Here is a 16,445-nt window from a genome sequence, read left to right as displayed (position 1 = left end):
ACGGAACATGGCAGGCATCAGCAGCAAGCAGCAGAGCACAGAATATGGCAGGCATCAGCCACAGTGGGATGGTGGAGCAGGTGAGCGGGAGCACCAGACTAAGGTGGGGCGCTGGTTGCTGTCATTGGGGCGAGCCTCTGGTGGTTACTGAAAATTCTTTGCTCCCACATGCCGTGGTCCAGACAGGTGCTCACATCTGCTGCTGGTGCCCGTACCTGCTGCTGGCACCATCCCCGCTCTCACCTGCTGACAGCTCCAGAGCCGCTGCTCACACTCGCTGCCAGTGCCTGGCACTGGCCCCCCTTGCTTGGTGCTGTCACTGGGTATGAGTGGTGGCTGCTGGCCCTGATCACTCCTCAGGGTTTCCCCATTTCCCCCTGCTCCTGAGGGGCAATTGGGGCCAGCAGCCACCTTTTTTTTTTATTGCTTAAAGTATTACAAAGCGTATTACATATGTGTCCTTTTTTTCCCCCACCCTTGACAATCCCCCGTCCTCCCCTACCCCCCAGTGTCTTATGTCCATTGGTTATGCTTATATGCATGCATACAAGTCCTTTGGTTGATCTCTTACCCCAGTCCCTCCTGCCCCCCAACCCTTTCTGGCCTTCCCGCTGCAGTTTGACAATCTGTTTGAGGCAGCTCTGCCTCTGTATCTATTATTGTTCCTAAGTTTATAATGGTCTTTATTATCCATGAATGAGTGAGGTCATGTGGTATTTTTCCTTCATTGACTGGCTTATTTCACTGAGCATAATGCTCTCCAGTTCCATCCATGCCGTTGCAAATGGTAAGAGTTCCTTCTTTTTTACAGCAGCATAGTATTCCATTGTGTAGATGAACCACAGTTTTCTAATCCATTCATCTACTGATGGGCACTTAGGCTGTTTCCAGATCTTACCTATGGTGAATTGTGCTGCTATGAACGTAGGGGTGCATATATCCTTTCTGATTGGTGTTTCTGGTTTCTTGGGATATATTCCTAGAAGTGGGATCACAGGGTCAAATGGGAGTTCCATTTTCAGTTTTTTGAGGAAACTCCATACTGTCTTCCATAGTGGCTGCACCAGTCTGCATTCCCACCAGCAGTGCACAAGTGTTCCTTTTTCTCCACATCCTCTCCAGCACTTGTCGTTTGTTGATTTGTTGATGATAGCCATTCTGACAGGTGTGAGATGGTACCTCATTGTTGTTTTGATTTGCAGCTCTCGGATGATTAGTGACTTTGAGCATGTTTTCATATGTCTCTTGGCTTTCTGAATGTCCTCTTTTGAAAGGTGTCTATCTAGGTCCTTTGCCCATTTTTTGATTGGATTGTTTATCTTCCTTTTGTTAAGTTGTATGAGTTCCCTATAAATTTTGGAGATTAGGCCCTTATCAGATATGACATTGGCAAATATGTTTTCCCACACAGTGGGTTTTCTCGTTGTTTTGTTGATGGTTTCTTTTGCTGTGCAGAAGCTTTTTATTTTGATGTAGTCCCATTTGTTCATTTTCTCTTTAGTTTCAAGTGCCCTAGGAGCTGTATCAGTGAAGAAATTGCTTCGGCATATGTCGGAGATTTTGTTGCCTTTGGATTCTTCTAGAATTTTTATGGTTTCCTGTTGTACATTTAAGTCCTTTATCCATTTTGAGTTTATTTTTGTGTATGGTGTAAGTTGGTGTTCTAGTTTCATTTTCTTGCATATATCTGTCCAACTTTCCCAAAACCATTTATTGAAGAGACTATCTTGACTCCATTGTATGTTCTTGCCTCCTTTGTCAAATATTAATTGAGCATATTGGTTCGGGCCGATTTCTGGGCTCTCTATTCTATTCCATTGATCTATATGTCTGTTCTTGTGCCAGTACCAGGCAGTTTTGAGAACAGTGGCTTTGTAATACAGCTTGATATCTGGTATTGAGATACCACCTACTTTGTTCTTTCTCAGGATCGCCAGCAGCCACCTTTCACACCTGCTGCCGGCAATGGCTCCACTCACACCCTCAGCTGGCAGTGGAGCCACCTGCACCCACTGCCAGCACCCAGTGCTGGTCCCAATTGTTCAGTGCCATCAATGGGTGCGAGTGATGGCTGCCAGCCCTGATCACCCCTGAGGACTTCTCCACCTCCCCCTGCTCCTGAGGAGCGATTGGGGCAGCAGCCGCTGTTCACACCCACTGACGGTGCTGGCCCCACTCACACACGCTGCTGGCCCCAATTGCTCTGTGTTGTCAGCAAGTGCAAGCAGGGCCATCGCTGTCAGCATGTGGGAGTGGTGGCAGCGGGAGCGGAGCTGCCAGCAAACAGAGGACTGGGGTCGCAGCAGGAGGGGCCGGGTGGGGGCATGGAGGATGGGCCAAGACCCGCCCCTGTGCCACCGCAGCCTCATGGCCCACAGTTTCTTTCAAGGTGCACAAATTTGTGCACTGGGCCCCTCGTAAAAATAAACAGCCATTCTGAGATGCCAACAAGGCCTACAAACCTACCAATTAATATTACTACTAATATTAATAATTATTATATTTATTCTTTAAACTTTTCTCAAACCCTACCTACCTCACCTATCAATAATTACTAAAAGTATATAAAATAACTTTTTATATTATCAATAAAACTCTTTATAATTTCTCTTTTAAAATTAAAAAAATATTATTACAAAAAAGCAATAAAAATATAGTTTAAAAATTTAGATATAAATCCCAAAACCTAATTATAAGATACTAGAGGCCCACTGCACAAAATTCGTGCATGGGTAGGATCCCTAGGCCTGGCCAGCGATCAGGGCCAATTCAAGGCCTTTTGGTTGCTGGCCAGTGTCTCCCTTCCATGGCTGCCACATGGGACTTCCTTCATTCTGCATGACCCCCTGGTGGTTAGTGCACATCATAGCAAGTGATCGAACTCCTGGTCTCCCGGTCAAACTCCCGAGGGTCACTTTTCATATTAGCCATATATATATATATATATATATATATATATATATTTTACCTCTTAACCCAACAAACACTACTAACTATATTCATTTTAATAAAAACTACAATGTATATAAAAACATGGCCCTCTATAACTACTGCTAAGAAACAACAAAATGTACTTATAAAAATCTTACTGTATTTCTGACCTCTGAAATTTTAAATAATTATAATTTGCAACATTATATTCTTACTAGAGGCCTGTTGCATGAAATTCATGCATGGGGGAGGTCCCCTAAGCGCAGCCTGCAATCTCTTGTAATCCAGGACCCCTTGGGGGATGTCCAACTGCCGGTTTAGGCCCTAAACCGGCAGTCGGACATCCCACTCACAATCTGGGACCGCTGGCTCCTAACCGCTCACCTGCCTGCCTGCCTGCCTGATTGCCCCTAACCACCTCTGCCTCAGTCCCCGCACCCAGGATCCAGGCTTCCCTCCTCCGGCCAGTTGCAGGCACACAGGAGCCACGCTTCCTTCCTCTGGCTGGCTGCAGGTACCCAAGACCCAGGCTTTCCTCCCTCTGGCTGGCTGCAGGCACCTGGGACTGTGGGTGGCTTCTCCCGGGCAGGGCCCCAGCTTTGTCAGGAAGGATGTCTGGAATGACATCTGGAAGATGTCCAGTCTATCTGGTCTAATTAGCATTTCACCCTTTTATTAGTATAGATATCCAATCATTATGTTGTATACCTGAAACTAACATAATGTTATATGTCAATTATACCTTATTTTTTAAAAAGGAATCAATCCAATAACATATAAGATGTTCACTTTAATAAAGTATCCATATTAAAATATCGAAACCATTTTTCACATAATATATTGGCAGAGATCCAAAAGGCAGATGATACTCGGTATTGGTGAGGGAAACTGGCCATATATACTGTGAATCAGGCCTAAACCTGCAGTTGGACATCACTCTCACAATCCAGGACTGCTGCCTCCCAATCGCTCATCTGCCTGCCTGCCTGAATGCCCCTAACCACTTCTGCCTGCCAGCCTGATCATCCCCTAACCACTCCCATGCCGGCCCAATCGCCCCCAACTGCCCTCCCCTGCTTGCGAGAAACACCATCTGAAGGATGTAAAGTTCCAGTATGGTGATAAACTTGTCCGTGTATTCTAAAACAGTATGGCCTATATCCTGATGGCAATGCAATATTTGAACCCATGGAAGCAAAAGCAAAAAAACTATTTATGGAACAAATATTTTCCATGAAATTTTTACTGTCAGAATCTTCATTTGTCATTAATCTTTTAAAATATGCCAGGTATTCTGAAAAATGTATATCATTTGGACAGACTTTACCTTTGCTACAACATTGAGTAAATTTCCCATCAGATGGTTTTTCATCAGAGAAATTTAGTGATAGGCATATTCGCATCTAGCAATCATTCCACCACAACTATGATCGAGAATTACATCCTCATGTACTCCATTGTCACTGAGAAGGCAGTTCCTACCAGTATTGGTAGTACTTGTTGATGACTGTTCTTTAGATATATTCTGTCATCGCCACTGCCTTCTTTCAACTTCAAAGGCACGTTGGTCTTTAGACATTTTCTGTTGATGACACTGGCTTTTTTTTTTGGCTTCAGACCTACGTTTTGCCAATAGTAGCTTTTCAGATACATTCTGTTGCAGGCACCACCTTCTTTCAAGATCAGACGCAAGTTGGTCTTCAGACATTTTCTGTCAATAACACTGGCTTCTTTCAGCTGCAGAGCTATGTTGTATCAATAGTTGCTCTTTAGACATACTCCCACCTTCCTGCTGTCACAGTCTGAGGTGCAGGTGAATGAGAGTCCTGGCTGTCAGGATGCTGAAAGCTGTCTGACCAACGGCTGATTCTGGCTGATTCTGTGGGGGTGGGACTTCCTCCTCCCTGCTGTCGGAGTCTCCACGATACAAGCGTTTTGCACCGTGGCTGGGCACTCTGTGCCCTCTGGCCAGATGCCCTCTGCGGCCGGGGTGGAATGCTTGCCTCATCGCCGCAGTGATGAAGCAATTATTCCACCAGGCCACTCATGCTGCCCGCTTTCAGCGGCCGCCCCCACTGGGGGACTCCCGCGGGGCCGAGAGGACTGGGCATTGCCATCTTGTGGCTATGGGCATCACCATCTTTATGACGGAGTGATGGTCAATTTGCATATTACCTTTTTATTAGATAGAATACCCTTGGCCCCAATGAAAGAACACATAAAAATTACAACTTTCAATTATGCAACTAATAACAATCAAATTAATAACAACACCTAAATATTTCCAATTGAAAAAATCAACCATAATAAATGAAAACCCATCTCATATTCAAATTATAAGAACTAAAAAAATATATACTATGCCCTCAAACTATAAATAAATATTATACTAAATATAAAAAATAAAAGTCAAGAAAATTTAAATCATAATGACTTATGCATTAAAAATAATCCAGAATATTTTTTTTAAATAAAGGCCCATAAGACTTGATTGCCTCCCATTTACATGCCTTTCACTTTGGACAAAAAAAAAATGCAATTTTGGCCTTAACTTCAATTCAAAATTATGGTCATGCCCCATCCCCAATGGTTCCATTATTCAACAAACATTAACCCTAAGACTTCCTAAAAATAAGCCTTCCTAACACCATGGGACCTCATAAATACATCCTTTGGATTAATTTATGACCAAAAGTGGGATGTGTGGATGAAAAGGGGCCCCATGCTAACCTGACTAGCTCCCAGAAGGCCTGTGTGGCAGCCTTGCAAACTCGGAGACCTAAAGTAACCACAAAGGATGGTCTAAAATTAAAAATATTTTACTAAAAGTAGTTTATGGCAGGCACGCATGTCCTAGGCTAGAATATTTACTGACAAAAGTCAATCTCTACCTTAATTGAACCTGTCTATTTGTCTTTTGCATCTGCCATAACATTCCTTTGGAATGTGAGGGTAACTTCCCTTTTTCTTGCCCCTTCAGGCTGCAACCAATGCATGAAGGCAGAGACTACAAATCTTCTCATTGTAATTTTTTTTTCACATAAAAGTTTAGTTTATTAAACTTCTCATGAAAAATCAGCACAATCACCAGAGACAGTCACTGAAGAATCTTTACTCCTTCTTTTTGTCAGCACCAACATTGGCCTTGCAGTCCCCCTGACTTTCTTCATTCTGTTCTTGCGTTCCTTTCTCTGTTTTCTTGAGGTCTTCTTCTTCTCATGTAGGCCATGTCTTGCAAGTCTATGTTTGGGTTCATTTTTCTTTGTGTAATCCAAGGAATTGAAAGGAGTTTTTAGGGGTGAGATAGGCAGGTTTAAGAAATTTTAGGAATTAAGGGGTCCATGGAAAAAGCACAGGGCTACAGAGCTGCAGAAGGTACATTTCCATTGAATAAAGGAGCTGGGAGCTTCAGAAGGTGTATATTTACAGAATAAAGGGAAGGAAGCCCCTCATTCAGAGAGGGAAGAAGAAAGCCCACAGGGAATAGGAGAACAATAAGGGAGGAGAAGGAGGGAACCTCAAGTGCCTCACATGTGGTTTGAGCTCTGAAGTTGCTATAGTGACCAAATCAGAGGGGGTTGTGACCAATCAGCGGGGATGTCAGTGCATAAAGAACTGCAGTCTTTATAAACTGTAGAAAAAAAGGGACTTAGTGGGACTCTCTCTCTCTCCCCATGGGAGTCTGTGCTTGTTTCTCAATAAATTTCCATCTTTTATTATACCACTTATGTCCTTGGTTTCATTCTTCAACTCCACCGGATAAGGACCCAGGAATCATCCTGCCTAGAGGAACATCATGTGCTCCAATTCAACTTTCACATTTCAGAATCATAAATCATGCCAAAGCCAGTGGTCTTGCCACCACCAAAGTGGGTTCTGAATCCAAACACAAAGATGACATCAGGTGTGGTCTTTTACATTTTGGCTAGTTTTCCCCAAATTTCTGTCTTGGGTACTGTTGCCTTCCCAGGGTGAAGGACATCACTGACCATTTGCTTCCATTGAAATAGTCTGTTGGTCATGAACTTCCTGGTCCGGATAGTTACTGTATCATTCGTGATGAAGGTTGATCTTCAAGCAGCCAAGGAGGAAAAGAGGTCTCATTCTTATTTTTATCATGTTAATTGTTTACTATTAACTATACTATATACACCTATATAAAAAATATATCATTTTGCTTTTAAAAAATATGTTTTTATTAATCTTTACAGAGGAAAGGAGAGAGAGATAGAAACATCCATGAGAGAGAAACATTGACTGACTGCCTCCTGCACATTCCCCACAGGGGATAGAGCACACAACCTGGGCCTGTACCCTGATCTAGAATCAAACCAGCGACTTCTTCCTGCATGTGTTGACACTCAACTGCTGAGCCACAGGGGCCAGGCTCATTTTACTTTTTATCTGATCCCAGTGTTTCCCCCCATCCCCAGCTTTGCTTTCTCCCGCCTTCCTAATCTATCAACAATAAATCTTATATAATAAAAGCCTAATAGGCTAAGTGTCTGGTCAACCAGTCGGCCATTCAACCACTCAAAGCATAATATGCTAAGGCTGCTCAACTGCTCACTATGATGTGCACTGACCACCAAGGGGCAGATTCTCTGACCAGTAGGTTAGCTTGCTGCTGGGGTCCGGTTGATAGAGACTGAGCAAGATAGGCCAGACATGCCCTGGAACCCTCTCATGGTCCCTCCCTGGCTTGTCAACCTCCGGTGTCCCTCCCCGGCCCCAATCATGCACCATTGGGGTCCCTCGGCCTGGCCTGTGCCCTCTTGCAATCTAGGGACCCCTCAGGGGATGTCGGAGAGCTGGTTTCAGCCCAATTCCACAGGCCAGGCTTAGGTACCCCACTGGTGCATGAATTCATGCACCGGGCCTCTAGTTTCATATAATCCACTTAGGTCTTCTGTTATATATATATAAAAAATGCAAAACTGCCTTTCTCTGGAGCATTATCTCAATGCCTTAAGATTCTGGGCAATTGTGGACGCTTTGGCTCAAATAAACTCGAAAAGTTTTTTAACAGGTCTGAATATTTCTTACATTGTCATCTGTGATAATCATGTGAAAAATTCAAAAAGGTCTTTTGGCAGTCTGGCAAATTAAAAGGCAAGAGGAAAACTAAGAAATAGAAAGAGCTAGGCTTCCAGCTGAGAGTGTGTTGTTGTTAAAAAAAAAAAAACTGAAATGCATCTGTCATAACGTCAAAGTGTAAATTTCTCATTTACAAAATATTTTTAAAACAGGAAAATCTTTTAATTTTGCAGAATAAAATGTGCTTCATTGTCTCTTCAATGAATAATTATCGAGGGCCTAATATGTGTAAAGCACTGAGAGTGACACTGTGGGATAAAACATGATTAATATGTATTATTCCTCAAAGCAATTTAAAATATTGCAGAGAGAATAGGCATCTATCTCTCCAAATGTGATAATATGTTAACTGGAATGTATAGGGTCCATAAAAGACATTGGAGTACATGCTTGTAACTTTAGAGGAAGAGGAATTCATACCCATTGGTGGGAGAATCCTTGAGATGAATGCATTGGACTTGGAGTTTGAAGGATGAAAAAGATTCAAGTTTACAAAAATGAGAGGGGGAATTTCATTGAGATGACCTGCCATGAGCAAAAATACAGTGGAACCTCGGTTCTAGAACTTAATTCATTGCAGAAGGCTATTTGAGAAGCGATGTGTTCCAAAAGTGAATCATTTTTGCCCATTAGAAAGAATGTAAATTGAATTAATCCATTCCAGACCCCCAAATGATTCCCTGTGTTCACCTTTCTTGCATACAGTACAAATCTAATGTACTGTTTAATCCATAAACACTTTAAAAGCAAAAAGGACATGAAATGTAAATCAAATTTTAACAAAAAGGAAATGAAACGTATAGTAAAAAATAAAAATTTAAGTACACACTAGAACCTACCTTTAATGTTGAGAGCTACTGATGACTGAATATGGGGAGCAGGGATGGAAGTATGGAGGGATGTTACTGTTTGGAAGGGGAGTCCCTGTCTATAAAAATGTCAGTTAGCTGTGCTTCTGGGGCTTTCTCTCTTGTCTCTTTCCTCCACTAGAATTTGCCTCAGGCTCACTGGGCCTCTGTGTCACTAAAAACCTACCCAATGAGGGTATTTTTTTGTTTGTTTGTTTTGTTTTTTGCCTGCATTTTAACACTTGCCTGAAGTGAAACAATGCATTGTCATTGAACAAGTTTATGGCAGGGTTTGCTACTTCTTAGTCATGGTGATATTTCTCAATAAATATTCACAGCCCAATTTCCTGAGACCTTAACAAGGCTAGGTATAGTGGTAAACTGACTCATACTTGGGCATTCTCTCCTTTGTCCACTGAGAGAGTATGACTCATCCTACAGGTATCAGCATGGAAGGCTTGTGGGATCAAGAACTGAAGTTTTGTTCCACAATGGAGTCATTTTTCTGTGAACAACTTGGTCCAGAACCAAATTGTTGGAGATGGAGATGTGTGAGAACCGAGGTTTGACTGTATAGAGATAAGAAGGTGAGTATCCTTATTTATTTATTTTTAAATTTATTTTAATTGATTTCAGAAATGAAGGGAGAGGGAGAGAGAGATAGAAACAGTAATGATGAGAATCATTGATCGGCTGCCTCCTGCATGACCCCTACTGGGTATCTAGCCCGCAACCTGGGCATGTGCCCCCAACCAGAATCAAACCCAGGACCCTTCAGTCTGCAGGTTGACACTCTATCCACTGAGCCAAACCAGCCAGGGTCTTTTTTATTTTTATTTTTTTGAACAGCTTGTGTAATGGTATAGGGATCCAATAATTAGAAGACACATGCTTATTATGACGATGGGCCATAGCCTGCAAATATTAAATAAGATTATTACTTTTATTTCATTAAAGAATCCCCCAAACATCTTCTCCCTCATTCTTATTTAAATCTGCTCTTAGTACACTAATAGTGCATAATAGTGGAGCATTCTGTTATAAGTGAAGGTTATGAATTGAGAAAAATGAAATAGCTCATTTTAAACTGTGTCTGTTGGTCTGTATATGATGACAAATAACTTGCTTGACTGAATTTTTGTCAGTTGACGGTTTGTCATTGTGTATGTAGATGTGAACAAAGAGGAAATGCATGTTTTCAGTGCATCTCTTGGGCTTTTATATTGATTCCACATCCTAGTTGCCATGACTACCCGTCTTAAGCATAAAACAGAGCAGATGTTCCTTTATTTGACTACCTGCATCAGCAATCTACAAACATCTATTCATTAAATCAAGGAAGTAGTAAGAGTAACTGAATTTCCATCACTAAGAACTGTCTTTTCCCATCTACATCGTTCTTTTCTGGAAAGCTGTTATTGCTCTGATAGAGAAGAGCTACTTTTCTACTTACTGCGAGTGTGTGACCTTGAAGTGCCTAAACACTGGTTCTACAATGTATGTATGTGAGTTCAGTTAAATAGTGAAATTCAAGATAATTATAATTGTAAATCCATATTAATAGAGTTGTGATATGATAGTGTTTACATGCATGAGTAAATCAGCTAGAGGAAGATTTGAAAGGATTTATACTTAATTCAAAAGAAAAATATATAGGACTTAGCTATGTTTTCTTTTTCTTTTTTATTAAAAATATTTAATGTTGACACTATTGCAGATGTTCCCCATCCTCCCCCCTTCCACCTTGCCCACCTTCACCCACCTCTACTTCCTCCTCCCTTGGTCTTCATTACACTATTGTCCCTGTCCCTGGGTATACAGATATATTCTTTAGCTAATCTGTTTATCTTATTTATCCAGTCTCCCCTACCCTGCCTCCCCTCTGGCATGTGCCAGTCTGTTCCACATATCCATGCTCTGGCTTTCTTTTGTTTGTCAGTTTATTTTGTTCATTAGATTCCACATATGAGATCATTCTGTATTTGTCTTTCTCTGACTGGCTTATTTTGCTTAGCATAATGCTCTCCAGGTCCATCCATGCTGTTGCAAAAGGTAAGAGTTCCTTCAGTTTTAGAGCTGCACAGTATCCCATTATGTAAATGTACCACAGCTTTTTATCCACTCATCTACTGATGGGCATTTGGTCTATTTCCAGATCTTGGCTATTGTAAATAAAACTGCTATGGACATAGAGTTGCATATATTCTTTCTGATTGGTGTATCAGGATTCTTAGGATATATTCCCAGAAGCAGGGTCAAAAGGCAGTTCCATTTTAATATTTTTAGGAAACTCCATACTGTTTTCCACAGTGGCTACACCAGTCTGCATTCCCACCAGCAGTGCACTAGGGTACCCTTTTCTCCATGTCCTCACTAGCACTTGTTGTTAGCCATTCTCACTAGTGAAAGGTGATAGCTCATTGTAGTTTTAATTTGCATTTTTCTGATGATTAGTGATCATGATCATATATCTCAGCCATCTGTTTGTCCTCGGAGAACTGTCTATTGCTTTCTTTCTCTCATTTAGTTTTTACTGTTTTTATGCAATAGGTTAAAAAGTCTGACTATATTAATATAATACTCATTTACTTGTTTTGGAGTTAATAGTTGATTCTCAAGGTGTTTTATGCTTTTTTGGCTAAATTAAATAATTTAAAGAAACATACAGATGAGTCACTCAACACCTCACTCAGTCTTGCAGCTAACCACGTCTACTCCACTCTAGCAACTCAATTTAAAGGTCACACCTCAGTCTTTGCCTTCTATAGCAGTAGTTTGTAAAACTTTAACAATTATAATACTTTAAAAATAATCCTATGTACCAAGCACTGCGTTTAAGCACTTTATATAAGTCATGTATTTTTTTCTAACAACTCTTGGAGTAAACACTATTATTATCACTATTTTACAGATGAAGAAACTGAGGATATAGAGATCAAATTAATTTACCCAAAGTAACACAGACATGTAGATGAAGAAACTAAAGATTTGAACCATGATCTGACTGATTATAAAATTATACAAAATTAAAATTTATATGAATTGACAAATACAAATAATCTAGGTGAAGCTGAGAAAGGAGATTGGGTATCAGATTATTTCTTTCCACCTTTATATCACTAACTACAGGCTCAGTGCATGAAATTTGTGCAGGTGTGGGGGTGTCCTTCAGCCAGGCCTGCACCCTCTCCAATCCAGGACCCCTCGGGGGATATCCAACTGCGAGTTTAGGCCCGATCCTGCACCCTCTTGCAATCCGGGACCTTTGGTTCCTAACCGCTCACCTGCCTGCCTGCCTAATGCCCCCAGCTTCCCTCCCCTGCTGGCCTGGTCATCCCCAATGGCCCTCCCCTGCTGGCCTGGTTGCCCCTAACTGCTCTCCCCTGCCAGCCTGATTGCTTCTAACTGCCTCTGCCTCAGCCCCCACCACTATGGCTTTGTTTGGAAGGAAGTGGGACGTTCGGAAGATGGCCGGTCAACCCGGTCTAATTAGCATATTACCCTTTTATTAGTATAAATAGATTATATAGGCTAGGATTGCTTAAATGGGGGAGAACCTTTTTCAGCAGGAGGAGATGCTCTTGGCAGACAAAAATACATAATCCCTATATCTGGACTGATAGCCAGCCATAGGCACTATACTGCCAAACCGGTCATTAAAAAATTGAACCACTTTCTTACACCTTACACCAAACAGCTGTTGCCCTGAAAACCCGTCCTCAGCCCCTACCTTAGGTTCTGTCTTCGCAGTTCACCCATATTAGGTTCTGATTGGTCGGTTTCTATGCCAGTCAGCATCAAAAGCTCTGCCTCTTAGGCAGCCATTGTCTCCTCTGGGAAATCCAGAATAGCCCCGCCTTCACATCAGCACCAGCCCTTCAGTCATGCCCCCAGTCCGCTACCGGGTGTGTCTCTGGCCACTCTGAGAAACGGCACCTCAGGTCTGTGCTAATGGCAATTTTGAATTCTCATCCCTGACCTAACCTTCTTACAGTGAGAGCTCTGTGAAGGCAAGCATTTGCCTTGTTCATTCTTAGTTCACTAATAGACTTTACCTGTGTCTATGCATCTATGCTAGCACCCCATGGTGACTGGTCAAATGGTCGTTTCGGTCGTCATGTCACTGCCTTTTTATATATATATAGATTTCAAAGAAATTGATTTACATATAATACTAAGCAGTTGTTTTGAGAATATGCCATTCTTTGATCAGAGAGGAGGGATCATTTGGGTAGTGGAGTATTTAGGGGAGGGAGAAAAATATAAGTGAAATTTTGCACTGGTGGTGACAAGATGTCTATTAGAGCACTTAACATGCAATATGAACACAGGGAGTCCTTGTGAGGTGGCTCAAAATGGTTATTAAGAAATAAGAGAGGGGAAAATGAAGGTAGATGGGAAGCCTTAAAGACAAGTTTTTTCTTTTTAGCAGTTTGCCTCAATCTAACCCAAATAGACAGCTAAACCAGTGCAGTCATAGGGTCAAAGGTACTAGGTTTGTATGCTTTTTTTGAGATATCCCAACCCCCCCCCCACCTTGATTTCTGGTGTGCTAGGTAAAAGACAATGCAGATTAAGGAAATTAGATCGAATCTGCATTTCTGCTGAAAGGTCATGACATTGGATGTTTTTTCTCAGGTAAATGATGAAACACTAGAGATGCATAATCAAGAATGTTCTGGCCCTGGCTGGTGTGGCTCAGTTGGTTGAGCATAATCCCATGCACTGAGAGGTCACTAGTTCGATTCCCAGTCAGGGCACGTACTCAGTTTGCAGGTTGATCCCCAGTCAAGGTGCTTACAGTATCTCTCTCACATTTATGTTTCTCTCCTTCTCCTTCCCTCTCTCTCTAAAATTAATAAAAGCATATATTTTAAAAAGAAGGTTCTGGTGTGTTTATTTAGGGAAGTCCCCACAGATAGGAATTTAATACACTTGACCTATAATATTGAAACCTTGCATTAGTAAACAGTGCTTGGAGTAATACGAAAACTCATTATTTTTAAACAAATACTTAACAATTTATCAGAACTTTAAGAAAATCCTAAAATGTATAATTCAGCATGTAAATTGGAAAGATTAAGAAATTTAGCATACCATTTTGATATATTAAAATATATCTAGTAAACATTTGGGCTTCCTCCAATGTTCTTTTTGTTTTGTTTTATTTTTATTTTTTAAAAAAATATATTTTATTGATTTTTTACAGACAGGAAGAGAGAGGGATAGAGGGTTAGAAACATCGATGAGAGAGAAACATCAATCAGCTGCCTCCTGAAACTCCCCACTGGGGATGTGCCCACAACCAAGGTACATGCCTTTGACAGAATCGAACCTGGGACCCTTGAGTCTGCAGGCCAATGCTCTATCCACTGAGCCAAACCGTTTAGGGCTGTTTTATTTTTAGATGAGGTGAATGGAGATGGGAGTAAGAGAGAAGGTAATAGGTAGTTGGAAAGGGAGCTAGGTGTATAGAAAAAGTTCAAATTAACTCTTTTTTAAAAAAAACATGTTTTTATTTATTTTTTAGAGAGAGGGGAAGGGAGAGAGATAGAAACATTGATGAGAAAGAAATATCATCAATCAGCTGCCTTCTGCATGACCCCCACAGGGGATCAAGCCTGCAATCCGGGCATGTGCCCTGAAAGGGAATTCAACCAGCAGCCTCTTGATTCCTGGGTTGATGCTCAACAGCTGAGCTACACCAGCCAGGCTCAAATTAATTCTTAATGGTAGCTGAGTGCCAGAGTGTCAGGCCACTGGGCAGAGTTTGGAATTACAGAAGCTCCTGGGCTATAAATCAAAGGGAAGATTTTTCTTGGGTGAAACTCTGAAATGAATGATTTCATTCCTTTAGAAATTCACTTTGGAGTAGGGTCTACATTTAAGAACCGGAGAATTTTCATGGGTAAAGAAGACTTTCATTTCCTCCTTTGTGAATTCACCCATTTTCTCTTTCTTTCAATGCCCCTGCCCCTGTTTCTGTTTCATATATTACTCTTTAATGTAGATGGCATAAATAATATGATCTAATAAAGCTTTCTTTGAAAATCAAAGAGTCTTGGTAAGCGAGCTGTTCCCTGCCCCTTCTACAATTCATGCATCAGTAAGAAATACAGAATTCTTAATTGGATGGTTAGAATTTAGTTTGAACATGTCTGATGGATTTCTCATTATTTTGGCAAGGTAGAGTACCATAGGTTTTTTTCTAAAGTGTGATTCTCTGAGTATATTGTTTGATATTGTCTAGCATTGTTTCAGGAAAGAAACTGCTGTAGTAATTCATCATTGAGTGTCAATAGCTAAGCTCAATTAACTATTTGAATTTGCCCTCTGATCAAAACAGTGGCAGTTGAATTAAGCCGACTATTGACATTGTGAATGCTTTGCTAGTCAATTTCCTTAGTTTTCCTCCTGCCCACAATATTATTCAAGCCTCCACTGTTTTCTGTCCTAAGTAATGGACTGGTAATTGTGTTTACTCCTTGAATGCAGTTTGTCTTTCCATTCATTTCAGCTTTTAAATATATATACTAGAAGCCCGGAGCATGAAATTTGTGCATGATAGGATGGTCCCTCAGCCCAGTCTCCACCCTCTCGCAATCTGGGACCACTGGCTCCTAACCGCTCACCTGCCTGATGGCCTGATCCCCCTAACTGCTCTCCCCTGCTGACCTGATCCCCCTAACTGCTTTCCCCTGCTGGCCTGACCCCCCTAACTGCTCTCCCCTGCCGGCCTGATCCCTAACTGCTCTCCCCTGCTGGCCTGGTCACCCTAACTGCTCTCCCCTGCTGGCCTGATCCCCCTAATTTCTCTCCCCTGCCTGCCTGATCACCCCTAACCACCTCTGCCTTGGCTCCGCCACCATGGCTTTCTCTGGAAGGACATCCAAAAGGTTATCCAGAAGATGCCAGGTCTAATTGCATATTGCCCTTTTATTAGTATAGATTTTTATTGACTTCAGAGAGGAAGGGAGAGGGAGAGGGAGATAGAAACATCAGTGATGGGAGAGAATCATTGGTGGCTGCCTCCTGCATGCCCCATTCTGGAGATCGAACCCACAACCCAGGCATGTGCCCTTGACTGGAATTGAACCCTGGACCCTTCAGTCCACAGGCCAATGCTTTATCCATTGAGTCAAACTGGCTAGGGCCTGTCTTCCTCTTTTTAATAATAAATGTAAGAACAACAAAGATTTACAGATGGAAGGGATTTATTTCTCTGAGATCTGGCAAGTTTGGAGACATAGTGCTATTCATGTGAACATTTTTTTCTTCCTCTTTAACCTGATCTATTTGTTGGATGCTGTATTTAGGAATTGATGGGAGGGAAAATTAGGGGCTAAGGAGCAGAACAGAAATTCCTTTTGTCTCCCTTGCAGAAGACAGTCTGTAGAGATAACCTGTATGGCCTTTTATTACTTAAGAAAGGCCAATGGATGTTCTTCAAATGCACAGTTCGTAGATTTAAATTTAGATAGTGTATATGTGAAAAATATATTGCACGGGGCAATGGTAAATCAGGTATAGGCAATATAGAATAGTAGTTAGGAGTGTATATGTGTGTTC

The 16,445-nt window shown here is 41.6% G+C and overlaps 1 pseudogene; it reads right to left on the bottom strand.

The window, feature by feature from the left end:
* Positions 1–6,042: 6,042 nt before the first annotated feature.
* LOC118653393 lies at positions 6,043–12,635 on the bottom strand (annotated as a pseudogene).
* Positions 12,636–16,445: the final 3,810 nt, after the last annotated feature.

Source organism: Myotis myotis, unplaced genomic scaffold (assembly GCF_014108235.1).
Source record: "Myotis myotis isolate mMyoMyo1 unplaced genomic scaffold, mMyoMyo1.p scaffold_m19_p_4, whole genome shotgun sequence".
Classification (NCBI taxonomy): Eukaryota; Metazoa; Chordata; class Mammalia; order Chiroptera; family Vespertilionidae; genus Myotis; species Myotis myotis.
The sequence above is the reverse complement of the archived record's forward strand: the minus strand, read 5'-3'. Positions and strand labels throughout refer to the sequence as shown.